At 36.9% G+C, this 14,477-nt stretch overlaps 1 protein-coding gene across 6 annotated transcripts in view; it reads right to left on the bottom strand.

Annotated features, from left to right (window-relative positions):
- Positions 1-14,477, bottom strand: part of TANK (TRAF family member associated NFKB activator) — an 80,323-nt gene that overhangs the window by 52,388 nt on the left and 13,458 nt on the right. Inside the window, exons 1-2 of one of the 6 annotated variants that reach the window (XM_039855987.1) lie at positions 10,936-11,071; positions 10,333-10,487 (exon numbers count right to left, since the gene is read on the bottom strand). The exons of 2 other annotated variants lie outside the window; for them this stretch is intronic. The gene's annotated coding sequence lies outside the window, so the exon portion shown is untranslated. Of the gene's footprint in view, positions 1-10,332; positions 10,488-10,935; positions 11,094-14,477 lie in introns of those variants that run through there. 3 more of the 6 variants (XM_039855989.1, XM_039855990.1, XM_039855988.1) reach the window with 3 other exon arrangements.

The raw sequence follows: 14,477 nt of genomic DNA, 5'->3' as shown, positions 1-14,477 counted from the left end.
AAGAAGAAAAAGAGAACTTAAAAGGTATATGCAAAAGAAAGGCTCAATAGAGAGAACAATTAAAATGAGAGGGGCTGTGAAAGGCTTCAGAAAGGATGTGACACTTAAACTAGGTGCTGAAATATGATTTCAACAAGTTGAGAATGAGAGGGGAAAGAACATTCACTCTGAATAAGCAGAAGTACTGAGAAGTCCCTATTATAGTCATTCAGGGACTGGAAGTGAGTATTTATGGAAGTCTCGAGTGTGTGCAGAGAGGGTGGAGGTGAGGGTGCTAAGAGAGGATATCAGAGTCACCATGTATGACTGTGCTACACTGCAAAAATCCTAGAGACACCATTCATAGACTATTTGGAACTGAATCCCCTAGAGATTTAGAGTACACTAACTACATAACTAAGCAGACTTAGTTATGAACAGATCGTAGTAAACCTTGAATGTCACTCTAAGAAATTTAGACTTTAACCTGCTGACATTAAGGCGTAATAAAGGATTTTTGAGCAGGAGATGGACATGTTTTAGAAAGGCAAACTGGATAACAGCATGGAATACAAATTAATGAGGGAGACAAAGTAGGGATATCCACAGGAAGTTATTGCTTATTCTGGGTGAAAGATGAGGGCATGAACTAGAGAAGGGGACGTGATTAAAAAGGTAGTTCAAAGGCAAAACCAACAGGATTTGCTGGCCAACTGGATCTGCACAATAGACAAGAAGGCAGCATTTAGGTCCCTGTGATTTCAAATCAGTTGGCCTGTGATGAGCCCCCAGAATCTGCATTTTGATAAGCAAAGTAACCCATGTAATCGATTTGTTGAAGATGGTTCACAAGTCATATTTTTCAAAATACTAGGCAGACAGTGATGATAGCCACAACATAGAGAAACAGGAAGAAAAGTTTGGGGGGAAAGATACTGAATTCAATTTTTGACAAAAGTGCTTCAAGATACATAATTAACAACAGGCAGGAAAAAAGTAGCAACTGAGTGACAGCAAAATCTAGAGGAAGAAATGAAAGCCAAGTATGCATTCCCGCCTGCTTATATTCTTGAAGTCCTGTTTTGAATGTCCTGTGTCCTCTGATATTGGTAAATCCTTAGATGGTCAACCAGACCAATATCTTTTCACCAAAAAAAAAAAAGGATGGGGCAGAAAAAAACTACATTTTTAAAAAGAAAATAGTACAGAAGCAATACTCATTGTTGTGCCACATTGTGTCAGATGTACACTTTTTTCCTCCCAAATATAAACCAAAAAAAGAGAATCTGGACAAAGACAGACAGAAAACTAGAAAATGCATAAAAGAAGCATTTTAGTAGCAGTCTACTGTCTTACGTAAAGAGACTATTAGCCAAATAGGAATGTTATCTAATGTTCTGTTCTGTTAATCCTTATACACCATTAAATAACATGAAAAATAATTCTCTATAGTGTGATTTTTTGTCTCTTTTACTCTACCAAATTTATGACAATAAAATAGTATTAATAACGATCTTTCATAAGAATAGGGCACTATAGCTATCTTCTGGTCTTAAGCAGAAAAGTTTGAAAAAATACCTGCAAGTAATCTTAAAAAGGCCCCCCAAACAGAAGACAATGGTGTAAGAGATGTCACAGGCTACACCAGATTTATAAGGTTTTTGAAAAAGTAGTGAAAATCTAACGAGTTAACAGATTAGGGGGCCCTCTAACATCTGAGTCATTTACTGTATAAGAATAAAACCATTATGAAAGGAGACAGTTCTTCTATAAAAAGAGTGAAACTTCAGGAGACAGACTAGAGGACCTTTTCACAAAAAGGTCTGTTTTCTCTTAAATCACAGTTTAAATTGCTGAGCAGTCATTTAGCCTTGAGAATATTACCAATAATAAATGGGAACAGGCAAAAGCATACATAATGATAAAGCTGTACTCTGTGCTCTTAACCACTGGCACAGGACTCTAGAGCTCTTCATACTCCTGCTTTTAATTTCCCTGAGGACACCTAAAGGCTGTTGGGCAAATGTTTGCAAGTCACAACTTGTTTTATTAGAAGTAATTGTGAGAATTCTAATGAAAAAATAAATAAGGTTTCAGAGATTTCCAGCTCACCATTTCCAGTCATTTCCAAGGTGTTTAGGGTAGGACTTTAAATGTATAACATGATAAAAGTTTAAAACCAGATACAATAATATTTTTACACCATGCAACACACCATCTCACTCTAATTACTGAATATTCCTGAGACAGGATTCAAAAATCCCTGGGTAGCTTGACAAACCAATTTCTCAAACTTTGTGCCATATTTACCCAAGTTTCCAATCTTTTCAGGGCCGCACCAATTTTTTTCAAATAAGAATATTCAGACCTAGTAAATCCTGAAACTTGCTATAGGAAAGTAAAAGTTTATTAAAGTTTTTGATTTGCTGTTTCACTTCCTTTTGCATCTGGAAAAAAATAAAGATACTCTATAATAAATATTCCAAACTTAATTCTTAACTGAGACCACATCTTGTGTAAAATGTATTAATTTCTCTACTGAGACAATTTGTAGATTTGAATCCAAATTAAAAAGCTTAGCCAACCGAAGATAAAATCAGAGTTGGTATACAAAATACATGTCCAGTCTAGACATATTTGTTGATAGGTGAGAGTGAAGAAGTCATTTAACCTTTCTGTGGACCTCAGTTCCCTCATCTGCCCCAGTTTAGAATGTAAGGGGTAGAACATGCTGTAGAGGACATGGGTTCCTAACCAATCAGTACATCCAAGGTGGTTAAATAGATCAGCAAATCCTGTCCAAGACTTCTTAGATCATATTGAAAGTGTGGGGAGAGGGAGCAGCAGATGTGAAACTGATTTAGAATCACTGCCATAGGGGATCTAGTCATAACTAGGAAAGCTGTACTCTGTAAAACACTAAACAAATATGCAGCATAGAAGGGGAACAGGCTTTCATAGTGTCCTTTGGTTCCACAGTGATCTGCTTTTTGAATTGTTCCAGAGAATTTGGAAAGAAAAATAGCAGTTATTAAGGTAGAAGACGTTCTTTTTTTTTTTTTTTTTAAAGGTGTTTTGATATTTTGGCAGATGGCCCAGAGCAATAGTACTCTAAAGATCTTGGTTCCATAATATTTCCACAACTCAGGTCTGTATAAGTGCTTTATCTATTAATGGAAGAGATGCCATTAATGCAGTGGTCCCCAGCCTTTTTGGCACCAAGCACCAGTGCTCCTAAGAGAATCTAATGCCTGGTGATCTCAGATGGAGCTGAGGCAGTGATGCTAGTGCTGGGGAGCGGCTGCAAATACAGATGAAGCTTCGCTCACTGGTCACCAATTCACATCCTGTACCGCCTGGTTCCTAACAGGCCACGAACTGGTACTGGTCTGCGGCCCGGGGTTTGGGGACCCCTGCATTAATGGCATTTGCACTGAAGTTAATGTTGAGAAAGAAATGTGATTGTGACCACAGCTCTTCTTCTACCAAGCAGCAGTGGCCCTTTTAACATGATGCTCCCCCTACCAATACTCTAATCATCTGAATTCTTTAAATTTTCAAACTATCTATAGATGGTTGGGTAAGGACATAGATCCCAATGACATGCCTTCAATCCAAAGAGGCACAGAGCCATGAACCAGAAGAACAATCTTAGTCTTGTGTTTGAATGGCAAGCTTCCCATTATTGAAGGGACATGGGTAGTGAAGGACACTTACAGAGACAGTATTACTTGTCAGGTGTTTTACATAAACTGCTTTATTTTAATCTTTCCTTTGCAGGAGCATTATACTACCTTCCCTTTCCAGATAAGGAAACCAAGCTTCAAAAGTTTAAGTTGACTAAAGCCACAGAATTAGAAAATGAAAGACCGAGATAAATCCAGGTCTCTCTGATGTAAAAGTCCAATCTCTGGCTCATTACACCCTAATTTAGTTTTTATTTTATTTTTAATCAAAGCTATACATATCTATATTTTATTTAAGTATCTTGATAAAGCTTAAGAAAAACAGTAGTCTGCTCTCCTCTCCACCCTCCCCATTTCCTACTTGACCTTGGCAACAATTTTCAACTCTTTTGGTGATTCTTTCTGGTATTTATCTCTGTACTCTAAATTACATGCTAATACTGACACTATTGATTTTTCAGTTTTATCTTCCCACTATGCAAAATAAGAATTAAGCTCTGTTTAATGGCTCCCCTCCCCACTTCACATCGTCCTTACTCTCCTAATATACTTATATCCTATTTTTGGTTAGATTTGCATTCAGCTTTTACTTTCCTCAGACTATGTAAATGCTATTCACTGCTGAGCCATATACTATACTATGGTTCCTTTTCCTTTCCTGAAAACTTTTTCTTGGAAAAACTTCTCATTCGCTTTACTTCTTATTATCATTAATACGTCTTCAACCCACAGACACCCGCTATTCTACCAATTTCATTTTCTCAGAAGAATTTCTCTGTGAACTTTCTGACTTCCTCCAGTTTAGATTTGCTGATCTCTACACTTGAAGGATTGTTTTCATCTTGAGATCGTCTTTCACCTTGAATATGAGCATTCCCTTTGTTCATCTCTCTCTCCAACTGAATCCTTCATTTTCAGTATCCCAAATCTTCATCTTTCCTGTTTTACCTCACCATTGGTGGAGTTAACCCTCCAGCAGTTTCCTCAGAAAGTGTTTGTGAAGTAAATTTTTTGAGACCTTGCATAACTGAAAATATCTTTACTTCACCTCAGATTTAACTGATAGTTTGCAGGTTAAGAGAGTTCTACGTTGAAAGTAATTACTCCTCAGAATCTGGAAAGCTTTCCTATGCTCTTCTCTAGCTTCCATTTGTTTTTGTTGAAATCCAGAGCCATCTTGATTCCTGATCTTGTACTTAACCCACCTGAAAGTTCATCCTTCAGTTTTTGGATCTTCTTTTGAATTATTTTTTTGGGCAATTTCATTCCCTCTGTGTCCCTTTCTGGGACTTCGACTATCTAGATGCTCAATCTTCTAACGTGGTACTCTAACTCTTCTCAGCCTCCTTTTCTTTTTCAAATGAACTTCTTACTTTATAGATAGTTTAAGCATGTTGTCTTTGGCAACCAGCATAATGCTGCCAAATGACAGCTAACCAATCTTGGATAAATAAACTAATAATCGAGATAAGTAGTGGTATTTCAGAGATCCAATGAGGCTGGGAGTGTGTGAGCCAAACAATGTTCCACCACCAATTGCCCAATTCAACCAGAGCAGCTCAACTTTGATTATGTGTGTGTGTGTTTCAGATTGAAAAGAATCACAAGTTTAAAGATAGATTCCCACCATCTTCACCCCAGACTGATTTATAATTCTTTAATAAGGTCTACTTTTTGTAGGATGGTAGACAAGTGTGGATGATTTGGGAGATATGAAAGGGCCCTCTGCTGGGTTTTCCCCACTGCTGAGACTATTCTGCTTCTGTGTAAGTAGTTCTGCCAGTGTTCATGCTTGTGGTGAGTAGCCAGTTTAAATCTAAAGCAGTTTCAGGATGGAGGAAAGAAATCACCTTGAGTAACTGCTACCTCTTCCACTGTGCCCTAGAAAAGTCACCTGCTTTTCCCAAACCTTGCGGTACAAATGAGTTCAATTCTATTTCAGAAAAGTTACCACTTTAGCAATCAAAGAGGTGAATAAGTGAGAGATATATCCTATCTTTCTATATCTATGTTTGCTTTGTCATCAAAAAGCAACAGAAACAAAAAAGCAGAAAATAAGTCAGTAATGTAGTACATAGACATAAATAAAAGAACATCCTCTGTCTTAGATAGTTAAGGTAAACCTCTAACGACACTCAAAAGTATGTGTGTTTTCTTTACTTGATGAAAATGGAAGAGAACTGTCACTCCTAACATTTAGTTATGATCATTTCCCACTTTTAAGAGAGTTCCATGATACAAGCAACCAATTCCCCAAAATGACAGCTTGTATTTCCAGTCTCACATTCCAGATTGTAAACGTGGGTTATGGATATACCCATAGCACACTACACTGTACTGTTACTGTGTCTCAATCAGGCAGCTGAAATAATAGAAACTCAAATATCATAGATCTAGCAGTGTCAGAATTTGGATTTTCTGTATTTTTCCATAAGCTTGTTGGCTAAATGCATCAAGATAAACAAGGTAAGACAACCCCACTGATCAAACCGAAAGATTTGATCAGGTTCTCCATTTTGCTGGATGTTACAACTTCATCAAACGTTCTGTGTTATCTTCTAAGAGTTAAAAGTTGACTTCACAGTCAGAGACCACACCAATGAGTCTCAGCTTGGCCTCGCTTCTTTTTATTCTCCAGTCATACTTTTTTCCAGATTGTTTATTAAATTCTATGGGCTGAAGTACACAACTAAACAATATAACTCCAAAAGGGAAACTGGGCATGTGATGTTCTATCCCTTGAGGTAAACATAAATACGGCATTACTCAGCCTGCTCAGCTATGTAGGGGGTGTCCCCTCTTCTCAGTAGGGGCCACATTAAGGTGAGCAGTTATGCAGTTTGAAAATAGCTATTGAATATTAAAAATCTATTTTCATAAATCATATAAAATAGAGCTCTGCAAAATATTCTTGAATGAGGGAATTACAAAGGAAACTTTATATTTAGTATGAGAGGGTTGTGGGGATGAGGGGCACATGTTAAAATCTCCTAGGACCTATAAGATTTCAATGTTTATCAAAAAAGAAAGGTGGATATAAAAAGGTTGAAGAACATCAATATCAAAGGAAAGGCATTTCTAGTTTAGGAACAGCAAACACATAAAGTCATGAAATTGCATCATAGTAAATGCCACTAACAAATGGCTATGAATAGTAAAACCATTTAAATATCCCACAAATAGTTATTTTTCATCAAGCAATTTTAACTAATATATTGTGTTGAAGGGACCAGAGTCCCTGATTTTTGTCATTTTAGCAAGTCACTCTCCACAGCAAAATTACCTAATTGTGTTTGTTCTGCCACTCAAGGGAACAATTCTTCATACCTCACTCTACATGAATATGTCAAGGATTCTTATAACTTCAACTTAATAAGTAACCATAAAAATGGAACTCATTATTTTCTTAGTTCACTCAATTTCCAATAATTCCTTACTGCAATAACTTGAAAAAAAAAAAAACCCAAAAAATCTGTTTTCATTGTTAACAACCTATTTTCAATAGACTCTTCTTTTTGGCAAAGGAAAAGTATTGGTGATAAGTGAAAGCTACTGCAGATCACTGATGCTCAAACTGTTTACTCTCATAATTTAGGACTAATGATTACCATCACAGAGAGTGTATTTCTGAAGGTAAAAGAAAAAAAATCAAGTTACTATACAGGACATTTCCCCCACAAGACAAACATCATTATTATTTAGTTCTCAAACTCTTTTTCTTAAAAAAAAAAAGTCCTTTAAGAAACATTTTTCTTGGTTGCACAAAAATGTGAATACATTCAATACCACTGAACTACACTTAAAAATGGTAAAGATGATAACTTTCATGTTATGTGTATTTTATAATCAATAAAAAATGTTTCTTTAGACTAGGGATTACATGACATGTATTATATAGGTCCCAAAGACTTATATTCAGTTCCAAAAGACCTGGTACCATTACTTATTCCAATTCTCTTTAACTATTTTGAACAATTGTCAAATCGTCAAATACTGCACCTAGTTCAAAAGAGTCGGTACATTAACTAGCCACCCACCCCCAAGGCAGTTTATTTCATTTCCTCTGTCATCCTTTTATGAAGACTCAGAATCTTGATCCTGGACTATAAAGAGATTTTTGTTACCTCTTCAAGATAATAGCCTCCTCTTTCCCTCTATGCACGATTGAAAATCATAGAAGCATGCCTAGAAGATGTCAGGGGGGAAATGGCAGCCACTGCATAAATCCTAGAGGAAACAGAGACTAAAACTTGGCTTGATATAATTAAACATAAAGGAGCTGAAACAGTAATATTCATGCTTATAAGGTATTAGAAAACAAAACAGATACATAGTAGTAACAGCTAAAGCATCACACCAGAATATTAGAATAGTGAAGTTTTGCATCAATAGACTATTTTTATTTACCATTTACTTTTGGATAATGGGTATGGTTTTAAAGAAACATGCAATCTTTCTTCATCATAGGGCACTCCCCCAAATCATGTCAATAATTATTTTTTTCTAGAAACATGCAATCTTTCTTCATCATAGGGCACTCCCTCAAATCATGTCAATAATTATTTTTTTCTAAATTAACAGAAGATTAATTAAAATACTCAAATATCTAAGCATTCACATAATGACTGCATCCCTCTGTAAATTACACTTATGAGGATCTTGAAGTATCCTTCATAGTTCACAGATCTACATTGCTAAATTACATTACCTGCCTAAGGTCATTTTCTTGATAGTGTCAACGTTATTTAAATCATCTTTTATATAAGTTAATAACATAATTTTATATAAGATTACATAATACACTATTATCCACATATTAACAGTAAACTATTAGTGGAGTAAAAAGGTGGGCTTTGGTGAGATTGTATTCCTTAGAGACCAGCTCTGTTTTATATGTGTGTACACATATAAAGCACATAACACACATATACCTGCCTACATAACACATATATATCTGCACTGTGCCAAAGATTCTCAATTCATATTTAAATATGTACAAGCATGCTGAGCTTGTGTATTTTCTCGCCCATTCATTTTGAAACCACTCTATGGGATCTAGCTATAGAAGAATGCCAGCTTGGTTATTATCTCTAACATAAGAAATTTACAGGCAAAAATGGGAAGCTAATGACAACAAACAAACTGATGCTTTTCCAGTTGAGTTTCACTCCTGGTTTCTTTCAGGGCATAGAAGAACTTATCCACGTAGAAACAACACTCTTTATTTTATAATGTAACTGGAATAGAGGACAAAGAACAGCAATACATTTTATCATCAGCCTCAGCTGGTACAGTATTTTCCCTGACCATGGAAAAAAAAGTGGTGCGGTTGGGGGAAAGGGGTAAAAAAAATACTATCAGGATCAGTACAATAGCTCTCCTTTGTTCTTACCATTACTTGTGTTTCAGACCCTTTCACTTATTTCAATTTACTCTAAAAGAGATTTGTTTAAAGTTCTGGATCTTTCTGCTCAATATTGTTGTTTTAAGAACGATGTACTTTCAGGCCAAAATGATTTCATGAGTGAATTCTTTCAGATCTTCAAAGGACAGAGAGCCCTTATGCTACCTAAACTACTTCAGAGCAGAGAAAGAAGGAACTCTTTGCAGCTCTTCTTCAGAAACCAGCATAACCTTGATATCAAACTTTGACAAAGATAACACAAAGACTACAAATGAAACTCAATTATTGATTACAAAAATGTTACCAAAAAGGAACCTACATGCTTAAATATTACTCCATGAGCAAGTGTAAGCTTGGTTCACAACCTGGAAATCCACTAAAATAACTCACTATCCTAGTAGGTCAAAGAAGAACACCACATGCTAGGTCATGACGGGTGCCAAAAGCCATACGACAAATACATTCCTGATAAAAATGTTTAGTTAAGGAGTACTTAAGAAGATTGTCCTAAGAACAAGAAATATATAGATCAAATGAACAGTCAACACTAGCCAATGCAAACAGATTAAAAAAAAAAAAGGACTTTGGATACAATTCAAAATCCATTCTCTGCAAAAATCCTAGTAAGCTAGAAATAGTAAAGACACTTTTTTGAGAAATAAAATTTATTGGAAAATACATAATAGCTAAAATCCCAAAAGATTACTTTATTGAAAGATGAAGAGTTTACTTTAAATTTTACCTGAAAGAGAATGAATATTCTAGAAAATTTCGAAAAAGACAAATGAAGAGCGACTTGCTTTATGAGTTACTAAAAAAATGCCATAATCAAAGAGATTAGTATTTGTAAAAAGAACAAAGCAATAGAAAAAAAAAAGACCCATGTACACAGAAAAATTTCCTACTTTAAGGTAGTATTTCTAGTTGGGAAGGAATTGATTTCAAGAGAAACGGCTAAATCCCTACCTTAAACGATGTACAAAAATAAATTTCAGATGTTTTAATGAGTAAAGCATAAAATCACTATAAAAAGGATTAACAGACAATATAGGAAAATATTTTCATAATTTTTGAGTGGGGACTACCTTTAGCAATACAAAACCTGGGCATTTTAAACCAAAAGACTGGTAGTTTTTGAAAATATCTGCGATGTATTTCACAAAGTACTACTCTTTCGTTTGAGTATCCTCCGCTCTTGACAAGCACAGCTTTTTACACTTGTAACTCGTTGCTAATCAGTTTACACAGGGGTGGGGACTTTACCTACTGCCTGGGTTCCCACTAGGGGCAGGGTTTGCTTTTGCTCTTTCCGCCTCGGCCACCCATTATCTCCGTGACCCTCGGGGAAGTTACCCAACTTCTCATCGACAAGGCTATGATGACACCCCACAGGAAAGCAGAGAGAACTGTGCAACAACCTTGGGAAAAACAACAGAAAGAACCTATTAAGTTTTTGAAAGCTTCTGGAAGGCAGCCCCTAACCCGAAAGACGCCTACGACACGCTGGCGGGCCCCACTGCTCGCCCTGACATCGCAAGCCCTGCCTCCCCGGTTTCCCAGCGAAGTCAAATCAGCGTGGGGCAGAAACCCCCTCCCCCTTGAACGTTGCGGCGGGGACGTCGTTGCGACGCTGACGTCGCGGGCCCGGAAAGCCCCTCCTGGGTCCGCTCCGAGACGCTGACCCCGGTGGTTTCTCTCGCACGGTCCCTCCTCATTCTGAGAACCGGTGGTCTCCGCAGCAACTCGGCTTCTCTCCCTGCGGCTCCCATACTGCCTTCGCATCCCTCTCACTCATACACACAAGTTCTCCGTCGCCATGCTCGACGGGAGGGACACACCAACTCGCTCACGAAGTTTCTTACTCACAGTTCGGGGATTCCGCGCCAATCGCTTACGCTTCGTGTCCGCGGCGCCTGGCCGAGTGACTCCAACCGGAAGTTGTTTTCCGTTCCAGTTCAGAGGGCAGCGCCTGCGCGCGGTGGCATTAAGCCATCACCCTACACCCCGCCCGGCCCGGCCGCGCCCCTCCCGCCCTTCTCGACGAAGCCCCGCCCCACCTCGCCGGGTAAACAGCCGCTGAAAGGCGTCAAATGTCAAATTTAAAGGTCACCTGAAGCTCTTAGCTAGATTTTTGTCAAACAGTAAGTAACAGGTCTAACATCATCCTTTATGGTAGTTAGCGGACACCTAACGACTTGTTGAAGGTGTAGATTCTACCAACTCACCCCTAGAGATTCCTGGCGTTCAGAGCAACTGGGTGAAAGCCCAGTACCCCGTATTTTCAACAGATCCGTCTGCGAAAGTGATTAAGGTGATTAAGGCCCTACTATGAGAAACCCCCGCCCCACACACACCCATTGGATTTTTCCCCAACTAGTAACTCCTTTTACTAAATGAATTTGCCAAAGTTGAATAGTTGGAAAAAGCAAGACCTTTATAGAAAATTTCCCAAGAATTAAGACCTCCCATTTTTCCATTTCCTAGCCATGCTTAATATTCTCCAAGATAGAAATTTTAGACAACTCAAGAAAAGTGACTATACTCCCAGTTTTAGCTCTGATACCTGCTGTATCTAAGCTAAAGGCAAGTTGCTTAACCTAATGAACTTTAATTTTCTGTGACAAATGAGGACAATGACAACATACTCCACTTGATAGATCAATCCGGTAATGTAAGCAAAAGCACGTGGTAAAGTTTAGAAGGCTCTGCAACTGAACGATATTGTCCCAAGTCACTCATATTATGCTAGCTCCTTCCCACGACCAAAGTTTTTCCTGGGATTTCCTTCAGGAAAAGAGAGCAGTCAAATCCATAGCACATGTGAAAGCTTTCTGAGAACAGTGAAGGCAGGGACTCTTCACATTGAGTGGAGCATGAGTGTACCTGGCTGAATGCATGTCACACTCCCAGAATCTTCCATGGTGATGACCTATTACTTAAAAATATTTTTTAAACTCTCACTGCTTTTGCACATATTTGACATAGGTTAGTGGCGTTTTGAAAAGACCTCACAGTCAACAATAAGCATACTAAATTCGTTGAAGCAGCAATTTGATAGGCAAAATTAAAATGACCATGAATAAAAGACCATATTTTTGTCAGACAGAGCCTGCGCTAGAAAATAACTTTATATTCATAGACTTGATGAAATTTCCTAAGTTGAGAATTCTCCTGTCCCTGTGATCTTGGCCAAGATGTGCCTGAAGAAGATCTTCAGCCCATGATTTTTTATTCATTCTGAAATGTTCAAGCCTAGGTCTGGAGTTATTGAGCTGCTTTTCTTTACTGGTCATATGGTCCATTAACTTAGAAGCTGCTATTTCCCGAAGGGAGTCCAGCATCTTGTGATCTTTTCTTTTAGAGCAGGAGGATCAGGTTCTGGCTGCCCCAATTATGCTTCTGAACCATGGACATTTGCACTTTTTTCCCTTAACTGATAAATTCAAGGATTTACATACTTGCCAAGTTGCAGTGTGTTTTAAAATATTGGACTTATTTTTAAAAGCCAAAGCCAAACATAGTTTTAAAAACTTTTTTTTAACAAACAGAAACTTTTTGAATATAACAGTGTGACCAGTCGAACAATTTTCTTGTGATAGTTGAGTTAAATGTGATAACACAAAACTGTTTTCTTAAAGAATTTACTTTTTAATCTCGTCTGATCTCGGAAGCTAAGCAGGGTCGGGCCTGGTTAGTACTTAGTGCTTGGATGGGAGACCACCTAGGAATACCAGGTGCTGTAGGTGTAAAAAAACAAAAACAAAAACAAGAATTTATTTTTTAGAGTACAGCGATTTCCCATATACTCCCTTTCATCAACACATGAATAAATCTCTTTTATTATCAACATCTCCCACCAAGGTGGTACATTTGTCACAAATGATGAACCTACATTTACATATCATTGCCATTCAAAGTCCATAATTTACATTAAGGTTCGCTCTTAGTGTGTACGTATATATATATTGCATAGGTTTGGACAGATGTGTAATGACATCTATCCATTATTATAGTATTATTCTGTACTAGAGTGGTTTCACTACCCTAAAATTTCTCTGTGCTCTACCTATCTCTGGCAATCACTGATCTTTTTACTGTCTCCACAGTTTTGCCTTTTCCAGAATGTCACATAGTTGGAATCATACAATATGTAGCCTTTTATTATTGTCTTCTTTCATTGAGTATTATGCATTTCGTTTCCTCCATTTCTTTTTTTTTTTTTTTTTCCTATGGCTTAATGGGTCATTTCTTTTTAGCACTGAAGAATATCTCATTCTCTGGATGTACCACAGTTTATCTGCTCACCTACTAAAGGACACCTTGGTCACTTCCCAGTTTTGGCAATTATGAGTAAAGCTGCTATAAACATTAGTGTTCAGATTATTGTGCGAACATAAATATTTAACCTCTTTGGGTAAGTACCAAGGAGCATGATTGTTGGATTGTATGATAAGAATATGTTTAGTTTTATAAGAAGCTGCCAAATTGTCTTCCAAAGTGGCTGTGCCATTTAACATTCCTACTGGCAATGAATGAGAGTTTCTGTTGCTCTATGTTCTTATTAGTATTTGGTGGTGTCACTTCCATATTTTGGCCATTTTAATATGTATGTAGTGGTATTTCATTGTGTTTTTATTTTTATTTCCCAGGTAACATATGATGTGGAGCACCTTTTCATATGGTTATTTGCCATCTGTATATCTTCTTTAGTGAAATATCTGTTAAGGTTTTTGGTCCGCTTCAAAATTATGTTGTTTGTGTTTTCTTATTGTTGAATTTTAAGTGTTCTTTGTTTATTCCAGAAAATCAGATGCATCTTTTGCAAATATTTTCTCCCAGTCTGTGGTTTGGCTTTTCATTCTCTTGACAATGTCTTAGGGAGAGCAGGAAATTTTAATTTTAATGGAGTCCGACTTATCTAGCACTGGTTTGGAGAATATTGAAGGAGATGCTTGGTGATTTCTAATTAAAGTAGTAGAATTTAACAATACACTTAGAATCTAAAACTGAATGCATACAAATTTAAAATATGGAAGTGCTAAAAACTTTGAATAAGGAAGAAAAAATTAAACATACACATTTATTAAATGTATATATTTCTCTCTTTCTACTCCCATGATGTTGTAGTTATGTAGAAAAGTGGTTGCATACTTCTTCAGTGTGTGAAACATATATGAATGCTGGGGTAGATAGATAAATTTTATGCTAAAATAGCATCAAACATTTTCCTTTTTCTAGAATGATGATGAAGTTTTTAGAATTGACATATAGTATATTTTGTTAAGAGTATGGATTGAGTTAAGACATTTATTTGAGGAAATCTTTTTAAAATTATTTTTAAATTAATGATATCTTTTTACTCCAATTTTTCTTTACTCATACTTCTACATACCTTAGGTTAACAAGCA

Source organism: Pteropus medius, unplaced genomic scaffold, assembly GCF_902729225.1.
Source record: "Pteropus medius unplaced genomic scaffold, Ma_sr-lr_union100, whole genome shotgun sequence".
Lineage (NCBI taxonomy): Eukaryota > Metazoa > Chordata > Mammalia > Chiroptera > Pteropodidae > Pteropus > Pteropus medius.
Note: the sequence above shows the minus strand (reverse complement) of the source record. Positions and strands in the feature narration are given on the sequence as shown.